Source organism: Taudactylus pleione, unplaced genomic scaffold (assembly GCF_031769625.1).
Source record: "Taudactylus pleione unplaced genomic scaffold, aTauple2 ptg000068l, whole genome shotgun sequence".
Taxonomy (NCBI): domain Eukaryota; kingdom Metazoa; phylum Chordata; class Amphibia; order Anura; family Myobatrachidae; genus Taudactylus; species Taudactylus pleione.
In genome coordinates, this window is record NW_028284470.1 from 1,395,001 (window position 1) to 1,419,530 (window position 24,530).

Here is a 24,530-nt window from a genome sequence, read left to right on the forward strand (position 1 = left end):
TGCTGTAACCCCCGAAAGTACACTCCAGTCCAAACCAAAAAAAAATTATTTTCTGTGTTTGTGAATTGTGTGCGCAGTAGCCGCACGTGCATCAACAAAGTAGTGCCAAGCGTGCACCTGTGTCATAAGTAAAGGGCCGGCTGGCTTGACCGTTAAGGGTGCTGTAACCCCCGAAAGTACACTCCAGTCCAAACCAAAAAAAAAATTATTTTCTGTGTTTGTGAATTGTGTGCGCAGTAGCCGCACGTGCATCAACAAAGTAGTGCCAAGCGTGCGCCTGTGTCATAAGTAAAGGGCCGGCTGGCTTGACCGTTAAAGGGTGCTGTAACCCCCAAAGTACACTCCAGTCCAAACCCAAAAAAAAATTATTTTCTGTGTTTGTGAATTGTGTGCGCAGTAGCCGCACGTGCATCAACAAAGTAGTGCCAAGCGTGCGCCTGTGTCATAAGTAAAGGGCCGGCTGGCTTGACCGTTAAAGGGTGCTGTAACCCCCGAAAGTACACTCCAGTCCAAACCAAAAAAAAATTATTTTCTGTGTTTGTGAATTGTGTGCGCAGTAGCCGCACGTGCATCAACAAAGTAGTGCCAAGCGTGCGCCTGTGTCATAAGTAAAGGGCCGGCTGGCTTGACCGTTAAAGGGTGCTGTAACCCCCGAAAGTACACTCCAGTCCAAACCAAAAAAAAATTATTTTCTGTGTTTGTGAATTGTGTGCGCAGTAGCCGCACGTGCATCAACAAAGTAGTGCCAAGCGTGCGCCTGTGTCATAAGTAAAGGGCCGGCTGGCTTGACCGTTAAGGGTGCTGTAACCCCCGAAAGTACACTCCAGTCCAAACCAAAAAAAAAATTATTTTCTGTGTTTGTGAATTGTGTGCACAGTAGCCGCACGTGCATCAACAAAGTAGTGCCAAGCGTGCGCCTGTGTCATAAGTAAAGGGCCGGCTGGTTTGACCGTTAAGGGTGCTGTAACCCCCGAAAGTACACTCCAGTCCAAACCAAAAAAAAAATTATTTTCTGTGTTTGTGAATTGTGTGCGCAGTAGCCGCACGTGCATCAACAAAGTATTGCCAAGCGTGCACCTGTGTCATAAGTAAAGGGCCGGCTGGCTTGACCGTTAAGGGTGCTGTAACCCCCGAAAGTACACTCCAGTCCAAACCAAAAAAAAAATTATTTTCTGTGTTTGTGAATTGTGTGCGCAGTAGCCGCACGTGCATCAACAAAGTAGTGCCAAGCGTGCGCCTGTGTCATAAGTAAAGGGCCGGCTGGCTTGACCATTAAAGGGTGCTGTAACCCCCAAAGTACACTCCAGTCCAAACCAAAAAAAATATTATTTTCTGTGTTTGTGAATTGTGTGCGCAGTAGCCGCACGTGCATCAACAAAGTAGTGCCAAGCGTACGCCTGTGTCATAAGTAAAGGGCCGGCTGGCTTGACCGTTAAAGGGTGCTGTAACCCCCGAAAGTACACTCCAGTCCAAACCAAAAAAAAATTATTTTCTGTGTTTGTGAATTGTGTGCGCAGTAGCCGCACGTGCATCAACAAAGTAGTGCCAAGCGTGCACCTGTGTCATAAGTAAAGGGCCGGCTGGCTTGACCGTTAAGGGTGCTGTAACCCCCGAAAGTACACTCCAGTCCAAACCAAAAAAAAAATTATTTTCTGTGTTTGTGAATTGTGTGCGCAGTAGCCGCACGTGCATCAACAAAGTAGTGCCAAGCGTGCGCCTGTGTCATAAGTAAAGGGCCGGCTGGCTTGACCGTTAAAGGGTGCTGTAACCCCCAAAGTACACTCCAGTCCAAACCAAAAAAAAAATTATTTTCTGTGTTTGTGAATTGTGTGCGCAGTAGCCGCACGTGCATCAACAAAGTAGTGCCAAGCGTGCGCCTGTGTCATAAGTAAAGGGCCGGCTGGCTTGACCGTTAAAGGGTGCTGTAACCCCCGAAAGTACACTCCAGTCCAAACCAAAAAAAAATAATTTTCTGTGTTTGTGAATTGTGTGCGCAGTAGCCGCACGTGCATCAACAAAGTAGTGCCAAGCGTGCGCCTGTGTCATAAGTAAAGGGCCGGCTGGCTTGACCGTTAAAGGGTGCTGTAACCCCCGAAAGTACACTCCAGTCCAAACCAAAAAAAAATTATTTTCTGTGTTTGTGAATTGTGTGCGCAGTAGCCGCACGTGCATCAACAAAGTAGTGCCAAGCGTGCGCCTGTGTCATAAGTAAAGGGCCGGCTGGCTTGACCGTTAAAGGGTGCTGTAACCCCCGAAAGTACACTCCAGTCCAAACCAAAAAAAAATTATGTTCTGTGTTTGTGAATTGTGTGCGCAGTAGCCGCACGTGCATCAACAAAGTAGTGCCAAGCGTGCGCCTGTGTCATAAGTAAAGGGCCGGCTGGCTTGACCGTTAAAGGGTGCTGTAACCCCCGAAAGTACACTCCAGTCCAAACCAAAAAAAAATTATTTTCTGTGTTTGTGAATTGTGTGCGCAGTAGCCGCACGTGCATCAACAAAGTAGTGCCAAGCGTGCGCCTGTGTCATAAGTAAAGGGCCAGCTGGCTTGACCGTTAAAGGGTGCTGTAACCCCCGAAAGTACACTCCAGTCCAAACCAAAAAAAAATTATTTTCTGTGTTTGTGAATTGTGTGCGCAGTAGCCGCACGTGCATCAACAAAGTAGTGCCAAGCGTGCGCCTGTGTCATAAGTAAAGGGCCGGCTGGCTTGACCGTTAAGGGTGCTGTAACCCCCGAAAGTACACTCCAGTCCAAACCAAAAAAAAAATTATTTTCTGTGTTTGTGAATTGTGTGCGCAGTAGCCGCACGTGCATCAACAAAGTAGTGCCAAGCGTGCGCCTGTGTCATAAGTAAAGGGCCGGCTGGCTTGACCGTTAAAGGGTGCTGTAACCCCCAAAGTACACTCCAGTCCAAACCAAAAAAAAAATTATTTTCTGTGTTTGTGAATTGTGTGCGCAGTAGCCGCACGTGCATCAACAAAGTAGTGCCAAGCGTGCGCCTGTGTCATAAGTAAAGGGCCGGCTGGCTTGACCGTTAAAGGGTGCTGTAACCCCCGAAAGTACACTCCAGTCCAAACCAAAAAAAAATTATTTTCTGTGTTTGTGAATTGTGTGCGCAGTAGCCGCACGTGCATCAACAAAGTAGTGCCAAGCGTGCGCCTGTGTCATAAGTAAAGGGCCGGCTGGCTTGACCGTTAAAGGGTGCTGTAACCCCCGAAAGTACACTCCAGTCCAAACCAAAAAAAAATTATTTTCTGTGTTTGTGAATTGTGTGCGCAGTAGCCGCACGTGCATCAACAAAGTAGTGCCAAGCGTGCGCCTGTGTCATAAGTAAAGGGCCGGCTGGCTTGACCGTTAAAGGGTGCTGTAACCCCCGAAAGTACACTCCAGTCCAAACCAAAAAAAAATTATTTTCTGTGTTTGTGAATTGTGTGCGCAGTAGCCGCACGTGCATCAACAAAGTAGTGCCAAGCGTGCGCCTGTGTCATAAGTAAAGGGCCGGCTGGCTTGACCGTTAAGGGTGCTGTAACCCCCGAAAGTACACTCCAGTCCAAACCAAAAAAAAATTATTTTCTGTGTTTGTGAATTGTGTGCGCAGTAGCCGCACGTGCATCAACAAAGTAGTGCCAAGCGTGCGCCTGTGTCATAAGTAAAGGGCCGGCTGGCTTGACCATTAAAGGGTGCTGTAACCCCCAAAGTACACTCCAGTCCAAACCAAAAAAAAAATTATTTTCTGTGTTTGTGAATTGTGTGCGCAGTAGCCGCACGTGCATCAACAAAGTAGTGCCAAGCGTGCGCCTGTGTCATAAGTAAAGGGCCGGCTGGCTTGACCGTTAAAGGGTGCTGTAACCCCCGAAAGTACACTCCAGTCCAAACCAAAAAAAAATTATTTTCTGTGTTTGTGAATTGTGTGCGCAGTAGCCGCACGTGCATCAACAAAGTAGTGCCAAGCGTGCGCCTGTGTCATAAGTAAAGGGCCGGCTGGCTTGACCGTTAAAGGGTGCTGTAACCCCCGAAAGTACACTCCAGTCCAAACCAAAAAAAAATTATTTTCTGTGTTTGTGAATTGTGTGCGCAGTAGCCGCACGTGCATCAACAAAGTAGTGCCAAGCGTGCACCTGTGTCATAAGTAAAGGGCCGGCTGGCTTGACCGTTAAAGGGTGCTGTAACCCCCGAAAGTACACTCCAGTCCAAACCAAAAAAAAATTATTTTCTGTGTTTGTGAATTGTGTGCGCAGTAGCCGCACGTGCATCAACAAAGTAGTGCCAAGCGTGCGCCTGTGTCATAAGTAAAGGGCCGGCTGGCTTGACCGTTAAGGGTGCTGTAACCCCCGAAAGTACACTCCAGTCCAAACCAAAAAAAAATTATTTTCTGTGTTTGTGAATTGTGTGCGCAGTAGCCGCACGTGCATCAACAAAGTAGTGCCAAGCGTGCGCCTGTGTCATAAGTAAAGGGCCGGCTGGCTTGACCGTTAAAGGGTGCTGTAACCCCCGAAAGTACACTCCAGTCCAAACCAAAAAAAAATTATGTTCTGTGTTTGTGAATTGTGTGCGCAGTAGCCGCACGTGCATCAACAAAGTAGTGCCAAGCGTGCGCCTGTGTCATAAGTAAAGGGCCAGCTGGCTTGACCGTTAAAGGGTGCTGTAACCCCCGAAAGTACACTCCAGTCCAAACCAAAAAAAAATTATTTTCTGTGTTTGTGAATTGTGTGCGCAGTAGCCGCACGTGCATCAACAAAGTAGTGCCAAGCGTGCGCCTGTGTCATAAGTAAAGGGCCGGCTGGCTTGACCGTTAAAGGGTGCTGTAACCCCCGAAAGTACACTCCAGTCCAAACCCAAAAAAAATTATTTTCTGTGTTTGTGAATTGTGTGCGCAGTAGCCGCACGTGCATCAACAAAGTAGTGCCAAGCGTGCGCCTGTGTCATAAGTAAAGGGCCGGCTGGCTTGACCGTTAAGGGTGCTGTAACCCCCGAAAGTACACTCCAGTCCAAACCAAAAAAAAAATTATTTTCTGTGTTTGTGAATTGTGTGCGCAGTAGCCGCACGTGCATCAACAAAGTAGTGCCAAGCGTGCGCCTGTGTCATAAGTAAAGGGCCGGCTGGCTTGACCGTTAAAGGGTGCTGTAACCCACAAAGTACACTCCAGTCCAAACCAAAAAAAAAATTATTTTCTGTGTTTAGCCGCACGTATATATCAAATCGATATAACATAAATGGAGGACCAAACTTTCTCCGATAAAAATAAAATAGAGAAAGATCAAGAACCACTTCCTCCTAGTGCTGAAGCTGCTGCCACTAGTCATGACATAGACGATAACATGCCATCAACGTCGTCTGCCAAGGCCGATGCCCAATGTCATAGTAGAGGGCACATACAATCCCAAATGGCAAAGTTCAGGAAAATGACCTTGAAAAAGACATTTAAATCAGCTGAAGAGAAACGTAAACTTGCCAATATGCCATTTACGACACGGAGTGGCAAGGAACGGCTAAGGTCGATCCCTAGTATGTTCATGACTAGTGGTTCAGCTTCACATGACGATGGAAGCCCTCCTCCCACTAAAAAAATCAAAAGAGTTAAGCTGGCAAAAGCACAGCGAAGAACTGTGCTTTCTAAGAAGATATCACAAATCCCCAAGGAGAGTCCAAGTGTGGTGGTGGTTGCGATGCCTGACCTTCCCAGCACTGGACGAGAAGAGGTGGCTCTTTCCACCATTTGCATGCCCCCTGCAAGTGCTGAAAGGAGCACCCACAGTCCACTTGCTGATATGCAAATTGAAGATGTCACTGTTGAAGTACAACAGGATGAGGATACTGGTGTAGCTGGCGCTGAGGAGGAAGTTGGCGAGGAGGATTCTGATGGTGATGTGGTTTGTTTAAATCAGGCTCCGGGGGAGACAGTTGTTGTCCGTGGGATGAAAAAGCCCATCACGGTCATGCCTGGGCAGAAGACCAAACATTCCACCTCTTTGGTCTGGCAATATTTCTATCCAAATCCGGACAACAACTGTCTTGCCATATGTACCATATGTAAAGGTGAAATAAGTAGGGGTAGGGACGTCAACCACCTAGGAACATCCTCCCTTATACGGCACCTGCAGCGCGTTCATAAAAAGTTACTGTCAAGTTCAGAAACTTTGGCTAAGACCGTAAGCAGTCCAGGGACACCTAAATCCCGTTGTCCTGTTGTATCCAAGCGCCTGCAAACCACACCGTCAACTCCCTCCTCGTCAATTTCCTCCTTAGTCAGGATCGGAAGTAGTCCTGCAGGCCATGTCACTGGCATGACTGACTCTCCTATCCGGGATTCCTCTGGAGGATCCTGCATTGCTACGCCTACTGCTGCCGCTGCTGCTGTTGCTGCTGCTGGGAGTCGTTCATCATCCCAGAGAGGAAGTAGGAACACCACTACTTTTACTAAACAATTGACCCTCCAACAGTCCTTAGCGAGGAGGATGAAGTACGACAGCAGTCATCCTGAAGCAAAACGTATAACTGAGGCCTTGACTGCTATGTTGGTGTTAGACGTGCGTCCGGTATCCGCCATTAGTGCAGTGGGATTTAGACAATTGATGGAGGTAGTGTGTCCCCGGTTCCAAATCCCGTCTAGATTCCACTTCACTAGGCAGGCGATACCGAGACTGTACAGAAACGTCAGAAAAAGTGTCCTCAGTGTCCTGAAAAATGCCGTTGTACACAATGTCCACTTAACCACGGACATGTGGACAAGTGGAACAGGGCAGACTAAGGACTATATGACTGTGACAGCCCACTGGGTAGATGTATCACCTTACGCAGCAACAGCAGCAGCGTCACCAGTAGCAGCATCTCAGAAACGCCAGCTCGTTACAAGGCAGGCTACGCTGTGTATCACCGGTTTCAGTAAGAGGCACACCGCCGACAACCTCTTAGAGAAACTGAGGGAAATCATCGCCCAGTGGCTTACCCCACTTAGACTCTCCTGGGGATTTGTGATATCTGACAACGCCACCAATATTGTGCGGGCATTACATCTGGGCAAATTCCAGCACGTCCCATGTTTTGCTCACACAATAAACTTGGTGGTGCAGAATTTTCTGAAAAGCGACAGGGGCGTGCAGGAGACGCTTTGGGTGGCCCGAAAAATTTCTGGCCACTTTCGCCATTCAGCGACTGCGTGCCGAAGACTGGAGTGCCAGCAAACACTCTTGAACCTGCCCCGCCATCACCTGAAGCAAGAGGTTGTGACGCGGTGGAACTCAACCCTCTATATGCTTCAGAGGATGGAGGAGCAGCAAAAGGCCATACAAGCCTATACATCCACCTATGACATAGGCAAAGGAGGGGGTATGCACCTGACTCAAGCGCAGTGGAGAATGATTTCCGTGTTGTGCAAGGTTCTCCAGCCCTTCGAACTTGCCACACGTGAAGTCAGTTCAGACACTGCCAGCTTGAGTCAGGTCATTCCCCTCATCAGGCTTTTGCAGAAGCAGCTGGAGAAAGTGAAGGAGGAGCTAAGACGGAGCGATTCCGCTCGGCATGTGGGACTTGTGGATGAAGCCCTTCATTCGCTTTGCCAGGATTCCAGGGTGGTCAATCTGTTGAAATCAGACCACTACGTTTTGGCCACCGTGCTCGATCCTAGGTTTAAAGCCTATGTGGTGTCTCTCTTTCCAGCCGACACAAGCCTGCAGAGGTGCAAAGACCTGCTGGTGAACACACTGTCAGCTGAAGCGGAACGTGACACGTCAACGGCTCCTTCTTCATTTTCTCCTGCAACTGGGGCTGCCAGGAAAAAACTTAGGTATCCTAAGCAACCCGCTGGCGGTGATGCAGGGCAGGCAGGACCAAGTTTGGACATCTGGTCCGGACTGAAGGACCTGGCAACAATTTCTGACATGTCTACTGTCACTGCATATGATACTGTCACCATTGACAGAATGGTGGAGGATTACATCGGTGACAGCATCCAAGTAGGCATGGCAGACAGTCCATACCTGTACTGGCAGGAAAAAGAGGCAATTTGGAGGCCCCTGTACAAACTGGCTCTATTTTACCTGAGTTGCCCCCCCTCCAGTGTGTACTCCGAAAGAGTGTTTAGTGCAGCCGGGAACCTTGTCAGCGAAAGGCGTAGGAGGTTGCTTCCACAGAATGTGGAGAAGATGATGTTCATCAAAATGAATTATCAGCTCTTCCAGGGAGACCAGCCTCCAGAAGGTACAGAGGGACCTGTGGTGGTGGATTCAAGTGGGGACGAGTTAATACTTTGTGAGGATGAGGATGTACACACTGAAGAGGGTGAGGAATCGGTGGATGAGGAGGATGAGGATGACATCTTGCCTCCATAGAGCCAGTTTGTGCAGGGACACATTAATTGCCAGCTTGTTTTGTGGGGGCCCAAACGAACCAATCATTTCAGCCACAGTTGTGTGGCAGACCCTGGCGCTGAAATGATTGGTTTGTTAAAGTGTGCATGTCCTGTTTATACAACATAAGGGTGGGTGGGAGGGCCCAAGGACAATTCCATCTTGCACCTCTTTTTTTTCTTTGCATTATGTACAGTTTGGGGCCTAGTTTTTCAAACTGCCATCCTGTCTGCCACTGCAGTTTCACGCCTAGATGGGTCACGTGTTTGTGCCGCCCACTCGTGTCGCTTAGCATAGTCATCCAGCTACCTCGGTGCAACGTTTTGGACATAAAAACACTATTGTGAGGTGTGAGGTGTTCAGAATAGACTGGAAATGAGTGGAAATTAAGGTTATTGAGGTTAATAATAGCATAGGAGCAGAAAAACCTACAAATTCTGTGATTTTAGCTGATTTATGCTTTTTTAAAAAAAAATACAGATCCAAAACACAAAACCCAGAACCCAAAACACGGAAGGGTGGTTTTGGCAAAACCAATCCAGATCCAAAACACGAAGAAAGATCCAGATCCAAAACCAAAACACAAAACACGAAAAGTGGCCGGTGCACACCCCTAGTATATATATATATATATATATATATATATATATATATATTTATTATGTAGGAAGGAAGACCCGGCTCTGGAGGAAGAGATTCGGCGCTGGACAGTGTTGACCCCGCCTCTGGACAGTTGCACCCGGCGCTGGAAGAAGAGTCTGGACATCGGGCTAAGGTAAATAGAATCCCTGTGTCACACGCAGCAGCCAGGCTGAAACTTACACCCCTGCACTATATGGATGGTGGGATGGGACTTTTTTTACCAATAATATATATGTGCTACATATATATATAATATATATATATATATGTGTCTGTGTGTGTGTATATATATATATATATGTGTGTGTGTGTGTATATATATATATATATATATATATATATTTATATATGTGTGTGTGTGTATATGTGTATATATATATATATATATATATAGTATTAGTGTGTGTGTATGTATGTATGTACTTGTTGTGCAGCCGCAGTAGGAGCCTCCAGCAGGGGATGTATGTACTGTGGCTTCACGGGTGTACAAATATGGCTGCCTTTTAGCCCGAATAGATGCTCTCTCCCCTGATGCTGATTTTTCATGGAGGAGATGACAGCGGAGACCCAGGGGCTATACAGGGCCAGGTCTGATGGGCTGGAGAGTTGAGAAAAGGGTCCCCATCGCACCCCGCCAGGGGCCACAGGAGCCCAGCACCCCCTGCTGAGTGACCCCGGAGCGCCTCCCACAGGGGACCATGTATCCGGGGAGAGAGCGGGTAATGCCGGAGATCTGAGCCGCCCTCCCCCCAGCAGCGCCGGCACCCTCCCACCCCAGCAGCCGCCGGGCACAGATCCCAGGAGTGTGTCGGTGTCGGCAGTGATAAGGTGTCCGCGCATAGGCTCCCCCTCCGTTGCCACTGCTGCTCCCTCATCTCCCCCGGGGCTAAAGCATTTCCCCCCACTGCTGCCACCGCCCCACTGCTGCCCGAGTGTGCCAGCACTGAAACCTCAGCCTCCCCCGCCACTGCTCACCGGTGCTAACCCCCCTCCCCCCCTCCGCATCTCCTACCATTGTGGCTGCTTCCCCTGGTTCAGACTAACCTGTACCGGAGTCCGAGCGGTGATGTCCTCTAACCAGACGATCAGCTGATGCTGCAGTCACCTGAGATGCAGGAACGTGCCGGCCGGCGCTTTACTGCATCTCAGCTGACAGCAGTCTTCAGAAGATTGTCTGGTCAGAGGATCGCGGACTGCCGGTCCCGGCACAAGTAAGTTTGAACCAGGGGCAGGGGGGCTGGGAAGCAGCCACTGGGGGCTCAGAGACGGTGGTTCAGTGGAGGCAGACGGGCGGGGAGATCATCTGTAGCCGGTAGCACACTTGGGCTGCAGCGGTGGGTGGGGTTAGCTAAATGTATAACAGCCAGGGCAGCGGTGGGTGGGTGTAGCTAAATGTATAACAGCCAGGGCAGGGGTGGGTGGGTGGGGGTAGCTAAATGTATAACAGCCAGGGCAGCGGTGGGTGTTTTGTAAACTCTGTTTTTTTTGTTTATTTCTTCTTTGCAGTGGGCCTGTACCTGGGTCTGCGGGCCTCCCTCACCAACACCCTGCAGCTCCCCCCGAGGTGGATCGGAGCACAGAGCGGTGAGTGGCCAAGAAGCACTGTACCCCCCTACCCCTGTGTGTCACCATGGACCCCCTACTCCTGTGTGTCACCATGGACCCCCTACCCCTGTGTGTCACCATGGACCCCCTACCCCTGTGTGTCACCATGGACCCCCTACCCCTGTGTGTCACCCTGTACCCCCTACCCCTGTGTGTAGAATTTTTTTTTTTTTTAAATCCCGCAACGTAGCTGTCATTCGGGTAGTACTGTCCTTAGAGGACACTACTAATGTCCGTGGGACCGGGTAATTCATTTTTTTATTTTGCCAGGACACAGGATTTGCCTACTTTGGAATGAAGAGGACAGATCTACGCATAGGAGGAGGTGAGTAAGGAATTATTATTACAGGTACACCTTTGGATTAACTACTGGAGAAGAGGACAGATTGGCTTCAGGGATACATAGGTAAGTATGTGAGATAGTGTGTGTGCATGTGTGAGTACATGTGTGTGTGCATGTATGTTTTAATAAAATTATACTTTTCTACGGTGTGTGTTGTGTGTTTTATTAATATTGCTTTTGTTGTGGAACTACAGCTATCAGCATGCTCATAATGCCCCGCATGCTGGTACTTGTGGTTCTCCAAGTACCAGCATGCGGTGGAGGCTTGCTGGGAACTGTAGTTCCACAGCAAAAGCCAATATTTATATTTTCAAATGCACCACACTTGACATAATCAACCCAGCACCCACCGCCCAGGGGTGCTGGGGATAGCCCCGGGCTATCAGCCTGGGCCTGGGGTGCCCTGAGGAGGGGGACCTCTCTATTGGGAGTCCCCAACTCCCCAGGGATCCCCGGCCTGGGCTGACTAGTGGTCAGGGGTGATGTTGCGGCTGGGGGGCCCGGTGAAAGGGCTCCCCTGGCTGTGGCATCACCCCCCCGCTAGAAGGAGTCCGGTGCTGGTTCTGGGAAATACAGGGGGGCCCTATGCATTTTTTCCCCCTGTATTTCCAGAACCAGGACCGGCTCAGAGCCCTGTGCTGGTTGCGCTAAATACGGGGGACCCCTACGTCATTTGTCCCCCGTATTTCGGCAACCAGGACAGGCTCTGAAAAGCCCGGTGCTGGTTGTTCTTAATATGGGGGACCCCTACGTCATTTGTCCGTTGTATGTAGCACAACCAGCACTGCGGCTCCAAAGCCCGGTGCTGGTTGTTTCTGGGGGACGGGGCTACGCTTTTTTTTTTTTTTTACACCATAAATCTTTAACAGATGCGTAGATGGATCTCACTGCTGCATTCGTGCATCTGTGACTTATAGATTTGATTTTCTCACGTGCATACACACTACCAATGAGCCCTCCAACCTCCTGTGTGCTGTCACCTCTTCCACCTGCGTTAGTGTACCACTTTGTTGCCCTTCTCTCCTGCAGGTGGCCCGGTTTGTTCATCCAAACCCTGATAGTTATTACATTTTAAAAAAGCTATGAAATTCCATAGACAAAAAACCTTACGGTTTCACATGTCCCATTAAGGCTGCTTAGACATGATCTGAAAATTCACAAAACCTATTGATTTTCTGCCACTCAAACTGCAAAAAGCAATGAAATTAGGATCATTAAGTCTGACGCCTTAATGGACGTGTTCCTTGCGCAATACAGATATGGTATGCCATCACACCCTGTGGTTAACTGCAGATTCAGCAGGGCGGTGCGGCTGGGGAAAAACATTGGTGCGGATGAGGAAACACAGACTATCACAGTTGGGAAACCACATAGCAGTAGGGATGGAGGCATATAGGGGAAGAGAGTGTACATGCATAGACAGAGAGTGATATTTTTAAAAATAAGGGAGCTGAACGTGTATTCTAAATAAGATAAATGTATGCAGTGAGAAGGATGTGGGAAGCCAGTGAGATTGTTTTGGTGATCAAATGGGAAGATTGTGGGCACTGAGTGGGATGTGGGAGCCACATAACTGCTTTGACCTCAGTTGCATAGACTGCATGTGTGTATTCGAATGAGCAAACAAAAGATATTTAAGACTTTTAGAACTATTATATGCCCCTGCAGCCACAAGTAAAACCTGTCCCTCATTTCAGGATCAGTGACAGCTGCTGCATTTCCAGAGACCTGAGACGTCCGGCGCTGGTTGCTGTAGGGAGAGGCCCTGCACGGATCCAACTTGTAAGTATCTAGATATTATGTATTTATTTTGGATGAGTACGAGATCCCAGCATCCCGACAGGTTTAGGATAATGACACCTTCCGCCGGTGTCCTGATCCTCCCTCCCCAGTACCTGAACCTTACCTCCCCTCCCCGCACTCTAAACCTAACCCTCCCCCTAGTGCCTAACTCTAACCCCTAATCCTCCCCCTAACCCTGCTAACTTGTGGAAGTATTAAATGTTTGTGATAGACTCCCCTGGAGTAGCTGACACTGCTTCATGCTCCTCAAGGGTTCTATTGCTGTTTTTATACCCCCTTCTGTCTCTCTCTTCACCCACACTACAGCACACAGCTCACTGACTCTATACCACACTACTGCACGCAGCTCACTGACTCTATACCACACTACAGCACGCAGCTCACTGACTCTATACCACACTACAGCACGCATCTCACTGACTCTATACCACACTACTGCACGCATCTCACTGACTCTATACCACACTACAGCACACAGCTCACTGACTCTAATACCACACTACTGCACGCAGCTCACTGACTCTATACCACACTACAGCACGCAGCTCACTGACTCTATACCACACTACAGCACGCATCTCACTGACTCTATACCACATTACTGCACGCATCTCACTGACTCTATACCACACTACAGCACGCAGCTCACTGACTCTATACCACACTACTTCACGCATCTCACTGACTCTATACCACACTACAGCACGCATCTCACTGACTCTATACCACACTACTGCACGCAGCTCACTGACTCTATACCACACTACAGCACGCATCTCACTGACTCTATACCACACTACTGCACGCATCTCACTGACTCTATACCACACTACTGCACGCAGCTCACTGACTCTATACCACACTACTGCACGCAGCTCACTGACTCTATACCACACTACTGCACGCAGCTCACTGACTCTATACCACACTACTGCACGCATCTCACTGACTCTATACCACACTACAGCACGCAGCTCACTGACTCTATACCACACTACTGCACGCATCTCACTGACTCTATACCACACTATTGCACGCATCTCACTGACTCTATACCACACTACAGCACGCATCTCACTGACTCTATACCACACTACAGCACGCAGCTCACTGACTCTATAACTTCCTACTGTCTCTCTCCTCATCTGCATTCCTACATGTGTCTCTTATTCCGCCCTGTTTATCCCCTCTATCCGCATGTCTCCCTCTATTCCTTGGTTCTTATACACCCTCCTCTCTCTCCTCACCCACATTACTTCATGCACCTTGCACTCTACAATAATCTCTCTCTTCCTAACTATCTCAATAATTCTAATTTGAAACTACTCTTTATCCAACTTATTTTATTGTTTGAAAATTTTTAAAAGTATTAGAAAATATTTACATTTTTACATTAAAAAATACCTTTATTCAGGGTCATACTTTACTACTTGTCCAAAATGAATACCAGGAAAAATAAAAGGTGGTTCACACCCCAAACCAGTTGCTTCTATTTGTGCATGTGCTTATGTCCGACATCAAAAGCGGACAAGCACAACTGAGGTAGCTGAGGAAGAATTAGTGTGATTACAATGCAATTATGATCTGTTAAATCTGTAGTAACAGACAGTTGAAGTATGTTTCAATTAGAATTTGTATTGAAGAAAGAATAGTTTTTAATACCACCTCAATAACAATCAAATAATTTGACAAGGTGGATAAAAATGTGTCTACGTGCTGTAAACTACACCAATAGCTTCAGAACTTCTCCTCCTATTGTTAATATATATCACACTTTACTCAAGTATATTATTGAAGAGATATATTTGAGTACATCATTTAATAAAAAAATATACATATATTATGTACAGATGTAGCCACGCTCAGCTATCCACTAATGTGCCAGCGTCTATGGCATGCGTACGCACGTGACCGCCATTGACTGCAATGGGCAAATGCTGTCCGCTCTTAATCGCGCGATGCACGTGCGCACACATTGCAGCAACGATGTAGCCGGCTACATCTGCATATTGCCCTACTTAACTCTCGTTAAAAGGAAAATAATAAGTAATTGAATACAATCATTACATTGTTCAAGATTATTTGAAGGTTTTATTTAATTTTTTGCTAAAAATTATCCATTTAAGAGAAATATTCTCTTTTTTATTTTAGGATATGTCTTCAAATGAAAGCAATTTTTCAAGACTAATATGAAGATACTGATCAAGTCGATAGGGAGAATACAATCATTTTGCAAGATTCTAAATGGTGCATAAAAGAAAAAAACAACATCCACCAGGCTTCACATTATTGTAACGCTCTCCAGGACAAGGAGTCCTGATAGTGATGATATGGCCCTCACAGACCCATGATCTCCACATCGAGTTTGTCTGGGATTAAATGAAGAGACAGAAGGATTTGAGCAAGCTACATCGACAGAAGATCTGTGCTTAGTTCTCCAAGATGTTTGGAACAACCTCCCTGCCGAGTTCCTTAAAAAACTGTGTGCAAGTGTACCTAGAAGAACTGATGCTGTTTCAAAGGCAAAGGGTGTTCACACCAAACATTGACTTGATATAGATTTCTCTGCTGTTCATACACTTTGCATTCTCTTAATAAACTAACACTTCTATTGTTAAAAGCATTCTCACCTTGCAGCATTTTTTCCCACACTTGCCTAAAACTTTCACATAACTGTGTGTATGTATGTATATATGTGTGTATGTGTGTGTATGTATATATATATATACACACACAAATCTATCTCTATCCAAAGAAGGGTGCCCTCAACAGTCTTGTATTGACAGCAGTAAAACATTTTTTCTCATAAAGCCATCATCCCACTGTGCCGTTTCAGTACTCACTGGGACTTTTATCCAAATATCACAACAGGTGTCCCATCCGATCTATAATTAGAAAAAGACAGACCAAAGTAAAAACACCCCCCTTTTCATTACGGTGAACTCATCCTATTGAGTCACTGTGTGGCCCTGACGAAGTTCAAACCTAGGCAAAATAATTTGGTAATTTCTGGCATAGTCTTAGATCTGCGTGTATGTGGATCTATCTGCTTTCTGATTTGTCGATATAAATAGATGATGGCAATTGTTGGTAATCTGTATCATTTTATCACATCTTCACGCAGAAGTACAGAATGTTCCGATTTCCTAAATACCTCTGGTTCCAAGCATTTTGGATATGGGAGACTCGACCTGTAGTACATCTATAATGTAATTGTAGCTTATACTTTTTTGGAAATTACAGTATCATATAGAATACAGTTTTGTCAAATAATATGAGGGATGAAATCTGCATTATTGACAGTATATTAAATCGTTTAGGTAAATATTTTTTTCAATATCTCTCTATTAATAGTGCGCTTTAATAAAGAGACTAATAAATAGTTTATTCTTCAAAATTGGTATAACCTCATGGCACTTTTTTCAGACATAGCCTGGCCTCACTGAGGACAAAGCCAAAACAAGCGGGGTTTTGTTGCTCCATATTTGATGAGGGCTTTTGCCTGGATTCAGAGATGGACAGAATTGTATAGCTGCACACAAACGGATGTGTAACTACATCTAAAATGCACATACAGGAGTAGGTGTCTCTCTAAGGAACAGACCCCTCCTTGCTGCATCTGCAAAACAGCGCTGGGACTGAGGTCGCAGCCAGGGATCACCATCATGGCTAAAGGTTGCAATGTTTGCTCCTTTGGCCAGGCTGTGGAGGCTGAAGTTTAACGCAGCAAAGCTGGGTCCTAGTCACTTGTGAGGAAAGAAAATCTGCATCCACCAGTGCAGACCTTGGTCTTGTCCCTCTTGGAAACATGCCTCTGTATCCGAGAACATTGACCATCAATGTCCACACTCCACCTCACAAACGCTGCAGCATGTCAATTATGCTGAGGCTTGGGGGGTCTGCGAGCAAGATCGCAGGACCCGTTGTGCACATGCGCAGGACAGATTCTGTGCATGCGCAGACCCCTAAACATCTAAGATGTATGTTAAGCATTTTGTAGCTTGGTGTGTGCAAAGTTGATGTAGGAGATCACATGGTCCAGTAGATGCCTGTTTGTGAAGGAAAGCAAACACTTTCATGATTATACAACCCACTCGTGCCGCCTGTATCAATTCCTGCCCAGTGTTTGTGTCAAGCCTACCTCACCTTGTCATAAGTATGCGCAGAAACCGGCACAGGGCTTTGTGCTTATTCACTTAATCCTACGCTGGGGCACGTAGTACCCCATGTCCCCCTCCCACTGGGACATAAACTACTCACCTGGGTGGTCAGAAAAGTTCAAGTAGGGTATGTTCCAGAGAGAGAGGTGTGCGAGATTCTATGAGCCAGTGTAAGGGGAAGTGCCAAAGTGGGAAACCCTGTGTCGGCTTCTGCACATGCCTATGCCCTTTGTGTCTCTCCAGTCTGCTGCACCCTGTCAATCCAGCGTCCAGTCACTCTAAACTCCTGCCCTGTCACTCCATGCTCCTGCAGTCCCCTGCTCCCTGTTAGTCCATCCTGCCCATCACACCAGCATCCTGTTCCTGACACTGAAGCCTCAGATCACTCTACTGACCCATAACTACACACTCCTGTTGGTGCAGCCTTCTGTGACTCCAGCATCCTTCTTCCTGTCTCATCAACCCCCTTCACCGGCCCCTTTAATCTGCCTCCTCCTTTATTGGACTGCCTGCACCTCTACTTCAGCAGCCCAGCATGATGGGAAGAAGCATCAGTATCGCATGTGTAGAAGACGCGTTAGAGGACCCACTTTCGTGGACAGCAACTACATCCTAGTGTTGCATAGACGGGCTGACTACGGCTGCACCCATAGGCCTCAGAGCCATGCGCAATAGCCCTGCCAGGCGGCCCCTTGAGTCACCCCTGATATGAACGGTTATTTACACGACACACAAAGAGCAGCTTTATTTTTTTTTTTAATGCAAACGCCATAATCATATGGCGTTCTATCATTACCTACAAGTGTTGTTGCCAGAACGAGACTATCGTTTGATCCCATTAAAGTGGCCTGCAGGATCCGCAATTTCATTTTGATCTATTGCTGCCTTGCAAATTCATTGCAGTAAATCCTAACCTCAAAAGAAACCGCAGTATGGTCTATAGGTAAAATTACATTTATCACGGATGCTATCACTTTATGCATGATCACTAGGATGGGTAGTCTCAGGGTTTCAAATTTATGCATACAGCAGTCCAAGGGGCCTATTCATCATCAGTTAATTTTTACAAAAGCTGGTGAAAATTAACATTTTCACCTACAATTGTAAAAATTAAGTTTTTGTACCAGTCATCAAGAAGGTAAAGCAGACGATATCACAGATATCTCCTACTTACCTTCCTCTCCCAGAATGGCCCGCTGTCCCCATACACTAGTATCACAGATATCTCCTGTTTACCTTTCTCTCCCGGAATGGCCCGCTGTCCTCATACACTAGTATCACAGATATCTCCTGCTTACCTTCCTCTCCCGGAATGGCCCGCTGTCCCCATACACTAGTATCACAGATATCTCCTACTTACCGACAATCAGCTCCAGCCTCCCGGGAGGGAGCTGATTGTCGGCTAACAGTGGGGGCGGCCAGTGACGTCACATTGGAGGTGGAGCCGCACGATCGTGTCCCCGCCCCCTCTTCACAATGCCGTTATTCTCGCCATTGTGAAGCAGGGGAGGGGGCTTGCCTGCCTTTCCGGGGGGCCGTGAGCGGCACCCGAAAATTGTGAGGCTCCCGGCCAAATCGGGACGGTAGGCAAGCCTGGCTTACCTTCATCTGGCGGAATGGCCCGCTGTCCCCATACACTAGTATGGGACAGAATTCATCAAGCTCCAATGGCGAGTGCTCCCGCTCCGTGCTTGCAACCCGCTTCTTCTCTATTGGAAGGAGTCCCGGGTTGCGAAGAGGGATCCTTTCATATCCCTCCGTCCCTGTCTGGCTCCGTCCGCTGGACGTTGGGGCTTTTGTGTGCATGTGTGACCTGTAGGTCACGCATGCGCACTAGAGTCACTGCTCCTTTTGGACTGGAGCAGTGAAGCTGCTTGCGGCGACAGCGTATTTTGAGATCAGCTGTCACTGCACTGGAGCAATGCTGAATTGCTCTGGATTCCACGGCGTTAGATTGTTAATAGTTTGGAGTGCGAACGGACCACAGTAAGTAACATCATAATTAGACCCCTAAGAGTACATATTTGGCGATTCATAGAGGGGGTTACCATGGAGAAGAGTATTCCTTCTCCATGGCGATTCACAGAGGGGGTTAACATGGAGAAGGATATTCCTTCTCCAGCGGCACCCCTGCTTCGTGTATGAATCTGCTTTCTGTTCCTGTCCTGCGGTATAGATTCGCCGTATGAGGGTGGAGTAATCTGTACTGCAAGCCGAACAGAGCAGGGAAGCTGCATACTTCCCTGCTGTCTGCCAGGCACCCGGCGCTGTCGCCATCCCCTTTTCTCAGCGCCTATTGTAGCTGGTCTGACCTGACCTGCTGCTCAGACCCCGGCACATGCGCAGTGAGAATACAGACATATCGGGCTCCAGATATGTCTGAATTCTCACTGCACCCAGGGATTGCGGATAGGCTGGACAGTGCCGAAGACGCCGGACAGGTAAGTGTACATGAATAGCTATTAAACATTACTATATATCGCATCGATGTGATGCAATATATAGTGATATTTATCGTGAGCCACTTCATGTTCTTTATGAATAGACCTGATATTATGGAAGGAGTGCAGCAGATATCCCCGGTATCTGCTGCGATTCCTCCAATTCCATCAGCAGCACAACCCTCATAGGTTTCTATGGGGAAGGTGTTGCTGCCAGATTGACCAAATTGGTCCCCGCAGCTAACGCCATCTGAGGGTGGCATTAGCTGCTGGACTACACGTCACGAAAAATACCGGTCACCCAGCAATGGCCCCTGGGCATGCGTAGTCTGTAGACCGCGCATGCGCTGGAGTCCTGGCACAGGAGTGAAAAGACTGCTGATGTGGTCACCTCACTCCTGGCACTTCACAGGGACGGGCTCCTTTCGGAACCCACATCCCTGCAGGTGCCATATCATAGATCCAGGTGGTATGATCACATACTGCAATGTGACCATTGGCGCTATGATCGTGCCCAAATCGTATTGCAAATGTGACAGAGAGATAACATGATCAATACAATACCAAAAATAAAAGTTCCAGTGTATTTATTTTAGAACTATCATTATAAAAACATACATGACCATTTACAGTATAAATAAACAAAAAAGTTGCTTAGATAAAAAAACGCCTGCAGTGTAATAATATACATAAATCGAATAATGGGGTAGATGTATGAAGCCCAGAAACGGTATCAGCGCACGTTAAGTGCGCTGATACCGTTTCTCCCCGATGTATGATCGGGGGTCTGGGCGGTAAATGACAGGGGCGCTATGCGCCGACAGCCTGGGCTATGTACGAACGGTCAGATCGTCTGACCGTTCGGCCGGCTGTAGCTGTCGTTATCGACAGCTACAGCCTGGCGATAGCCTATCCCCACAGCAGGGACAGCGCTGTCCCTGCTGTGGCGGCTACCGACTTCAGGGTGCACGCGGGGATCTCGCGATACTTGCGAGATCCCGCGCATGCTCATTGGAGCCGGCCGGGCTTGACACACATCGCATCAGCACTAGGCTGATGCGATGTGGTCTGGAGCGGGTAGCGCCGGAGGGGGGAGTTAACGCTCCCCCTCTCCGGCCGGTGAGATGTTCACACATCTCACCGGTAGTGCTTACTGCTTCGCCTCGGTAAAGAGGCGAAGCAGGAAGCGTTATAGCGGCACTTAACGTGCCACTATAATACATCTACCCCACTGAAAGCTATGAAATAACATACTGACATGACATACATACATGGATGTGAGCAAACAGATATACAAATAATAGCTGCATGCTAGCAATTACATATATATAGATATATAGATAGATATAACATAGCATGTCAGCAACCCTCAATAAAAATATATTTATATGTAAGAAAAATATTAAAATAATATTGGCTACATGCTGTTAATTATATACACATACATATAAAATAATATGCATATGGCACAGGCAGACATTTAATTCATATAGCATAATATACAGACATCACTAGACAAAACCTAGATATTAGAAGCAACTGACAAAGGAATGCCTCCTATTTCTGCAGACAAACTAAACAGCAATGTGTAAATGATATCTTTAACCAGATAGTTATGCAGGAGAACAGTCAGTGGAACGGGAGTCTTGCTGCTGTGTACACACGGCCCGGGGGAAGGAAGCAGGGGGAGAGGAGGAGAGGGGGAGGGGCCCGGGGGAAGGAAGCAGGGGGAGAGGAGGAGAGGGGGAGGGGCCCGGGGGTAGGAAGCAGGGGGAGAGGAGGAGAGGGGGAGGGAGCTACTGAGGCTGAGCACAGACACATGGCATCTGCAGAGAGGGAGACTGCATTACGCCATGTGGAGCTGGCGTTATCACACAGCCTCCAGGTGATATTTTTTTACAATTGCAGCTTAGTAAATGTGAGCTGATCACATTTCCCATTACAATTGTGGGAAATGCGATCTGCTCACTAAAAAAATGTGATACTTAGGAATTGGAGTAGAATTTTGAGAATTCTACTCCAATTGCCCTTTAGTACATTCATGTGATACTAAAATAATGTGAAAAGGGTGTGAAAACACCCTTTTTCACATTATTTTAGTAAAAATAATGTTGATAAATAGAGCCCTAAATGGTAGTCAGGTATCACTGCACTGTCGTAAGAGCAGAGGAGATATTACTGACTATTACCAACAGAAATGAAGAGTTTAGTACATCAATTTAGTCGGCATTGAGCCACTAGGCAATTTGATGCCAATTTCTCAGGTGGGGTGGATGTGGTCTTTCTTTATTGAGACAGGGGTGGGTGAACCTATCACACAAACTTGTATTTCCCAGGATTGCAGAGTAATCACTGACCTCTGGCATTTTGTGCTGGTGATTATATGAACCTCATCTATTTGAACATTCCAGAAAAACAAGCTAACTCAGGTCTATATAGGCTGACGAGTCGTATTTTACAAGCAATGTTTTGCACTCAGTGTCCCTTTGAAAACAGAATTATTATGTTCATCATACAGTAATTGCTACTATTTTTATTATTGCTTTCACAGACTAGCAAATGCCTGAGGATTTTTCTTCATCCCGAGTCATGAAATTTGTGCCGATGAGCTGACGGAACTTACTGTAGGTTTGTTTGGCAGGGATTTGTTTTTCAACATTCCTGAAGTGGCACACTGGGCCATTCACTAACAGGTGGCACCAAGGCAATGGCAGGATTTGGGCATAGAGGGATCACAAATAAAAACAAAAAATGTTCATGACAATATTTATTAAATCTGCACCTGTAAATTATTATTATTTTTTTTTTCGTTTTCGCCATCTTGCACTAAATACAGGCAGTGTAGGGATAATACATTATCCCACAAGTCAAAATATATTTCAAATGAGAAAACCTACTTCGTCAAATGAGAGGACCCCCACGTCTTTCCACCGGTCATTTATGGAAATTGTAAAGTGGTGAGCTGGGTGTTATTGTCTGGTCAGCAGCTGTGAAGAGGTTTATTGTTTAAAAATGGGGACTCCCCTCTTTCAAACAACAGTTCCCAGGAGTGTGTAGGTGCCAGTATGGGTCAGATAGGGTCCTACCCATCTCTGGAAAATGTTATGCAGCACAGGTGGTATTAATAATTGCTTAGGGGGTCGAATAATGTGAAAAAGGGTTCTCCAGAGAGGGGATTTTGGGGGGATATTTATCAAAGCTTGGAAAGAGATAAAGTGGAGAGAGATAAAGTACCAACCAATCAGTTCCTAACTGTCATTTTACAGGCTGCGGGCCTGATTCAGAGCCAGACGCTCTTTCAGAGCGCTCGCTCTGAATCAGTGCCCTCCCTCTCTTTTTTTAGAGCGGCCTTCTGGCCGCTCGCATAGCTGTGGGTGACCACCCACACCTATAGCGAGCGGCCAAAATCAGAGCCAAAAGCACTCCCACTGACATCATTTGTGATGTCCCATGGGAAGGCCTCCATCTGGGCAGCAATGCCCCTGGCACGCCCATAAAAGGGGGCGTGTTGTCACTCAACATCGACAGCACGCCCCCTTTGTAGCGAGACCCATAGCGACGGCTTGCCCGTCGCTATGCGGGTCTCGCGCATGCGCACGACGGAGCCCGCTTGGCCAACATCGTCCTGCTTGCGAGCGCTCAGGCCCTGTGTTTGAAAAGTGACAGGAGCTTAGTACATCTACCTATGTGTAAAATATAGGCACCGCTAACTAACAGCCTCCTGAAATTGAATATGTGTACCACAGCTGTTCATGAAAAATGATAGTTAGGAGCTGATTGGTACTTTATACTTTATCTCTCTCCACTTTGGGCCTGATTCAGAGATGTATATCCGATGGGTAGCATACATCTCTGATGGTGGGAGGACTGCGCAGGTGCAAGATGTGTACTGGGGATGAGCAGGAAGTGTACTGCGCATGTGCATCCCTCCAGCGGCAAGTTCGCTCGAAGTCAGGGGTGCCGAGAGAGGGGGCAAGGGGCACTAATTACCCGGGGGCTCGAAGTCAGGGGTGCTGAGAGGGGGGGGGAGTGGGCACTAATTACCCAGGGGCTCGAAGTCAGGGGTGCTGAGAGGGGGGGAGTGGGCACTAATTACCTGGGGGCTCGAAGTCAGGGGTGCTGAGAGGGGGGGGAGTGGGCACTAATAACCCGGGGGCCAGGGTCCAATGCCTCTCCTCCCTCTTCCCTGTCAGCTGAGCAGCCCAGCACATGCTCTGTGCTCATCCTGATTTCGCCCCCCTGCCTTTGGATATGCGCTGGGATGAGGGGGATCACAGCGCCCGCCTCCCCATTTTTCTTTCCTTTTTTCTCCTTAAGGGGGTGTGACCACGCCTCCCGCAATTAGGCCACACCCCCTTCACCCTGACCCGCCACGGCTCTTGGCAGCCCTGCTCGAAGTGTCTCCATGCTGCAACCTGATTGACAGACTGCAGCATTTGGGGGCATTCCTGACCAGCGTTTCCCGAGTGACCAGGCCAGGGACTGCGTCGGTGGATGCAGATTTCCTGGGTTTGCCAGCTGCCAGTAACTGGCCAGGCTGAGTTAGTCTCAGTTTACACAGCCTGACCAAAGGGGCAACCATGGCGAGTGATCAGTCGCCATGGTTGCAATGGTGATCCGAGGCAGCATCTACGGACGCTGCAATTGGGTTGCAATTGCAATGCAGGAGGTGTCTATTTCCTATAGACACCTCCTGCTGCATTTACATTTTGTTGGACGGTATTGCACAGCCACCTCCTTGCGATACCGTCCATCTCTGAATCAGGCCCTTTACTTCGCTCCACGTTTTGATAAATCTCCCCCTTGGTTTCTGCTGCCCCCGGTATGCAGGTCATGGCCCTCTATTATTAGGGTTCCTAAAGTGACAGGCTGGTAATTAGTAGGATGGTCAGCGGGCTCAGGTCTGGGGCGTGTGATCGAGGGAACTGATCAATGGTTGGGGCACCCAGAAGAACTGTCAGGATAGGCCACAGGTCAGATCCCGAAATCACAGATGCGTTGCCAAAGGAGCAAACTGAGAACAAAGTAAAAACAGGTCAGTTCTGTAAACAGGAACAACTAGCAGGCACAAAGCAGGGCTCTGAAAGGAGAGCTGGAGATCAGGTTGTAAATCCTAATACCCTGCAAGTGAGACTGATTGCCAGAGAAGTTGAAATAGGCCGGGCCTGTTTTAACCACTCAGATGTCAGCCG

At 47.7% G+C, this 24,530-nt stretch overlaps 1 protein-coding gene and 1 long non-coding RNA gene across 2 annotated transcripts in view; one reads left to right on the top strand and one right to left on the bottom strand.

The window, feature by feature from the left end:
* ADAMTS12 (ADAM metallopeptidase with thrombospondin type 1 motif 12) overlaps window positions 1–24,530 on the bottom strand; it is a 727,141-nt gene that overhangs the window by 491,031 nt on the left and 211,580 nt on the right. The window lies entirely within an intron of this gene.
* On the top strand, window positions 10,861–15,003 carry LOC148534335 (uncharacterized). Its single transcript, XR_015877665.1, has 3 exons — window positions 10,861–10,916; window positions 12,632–12,716; window positions 14,889–15,003. It is a non-coding gene; the product is annotated as an uncharacterized LOC148534335 (long non-coding RNA).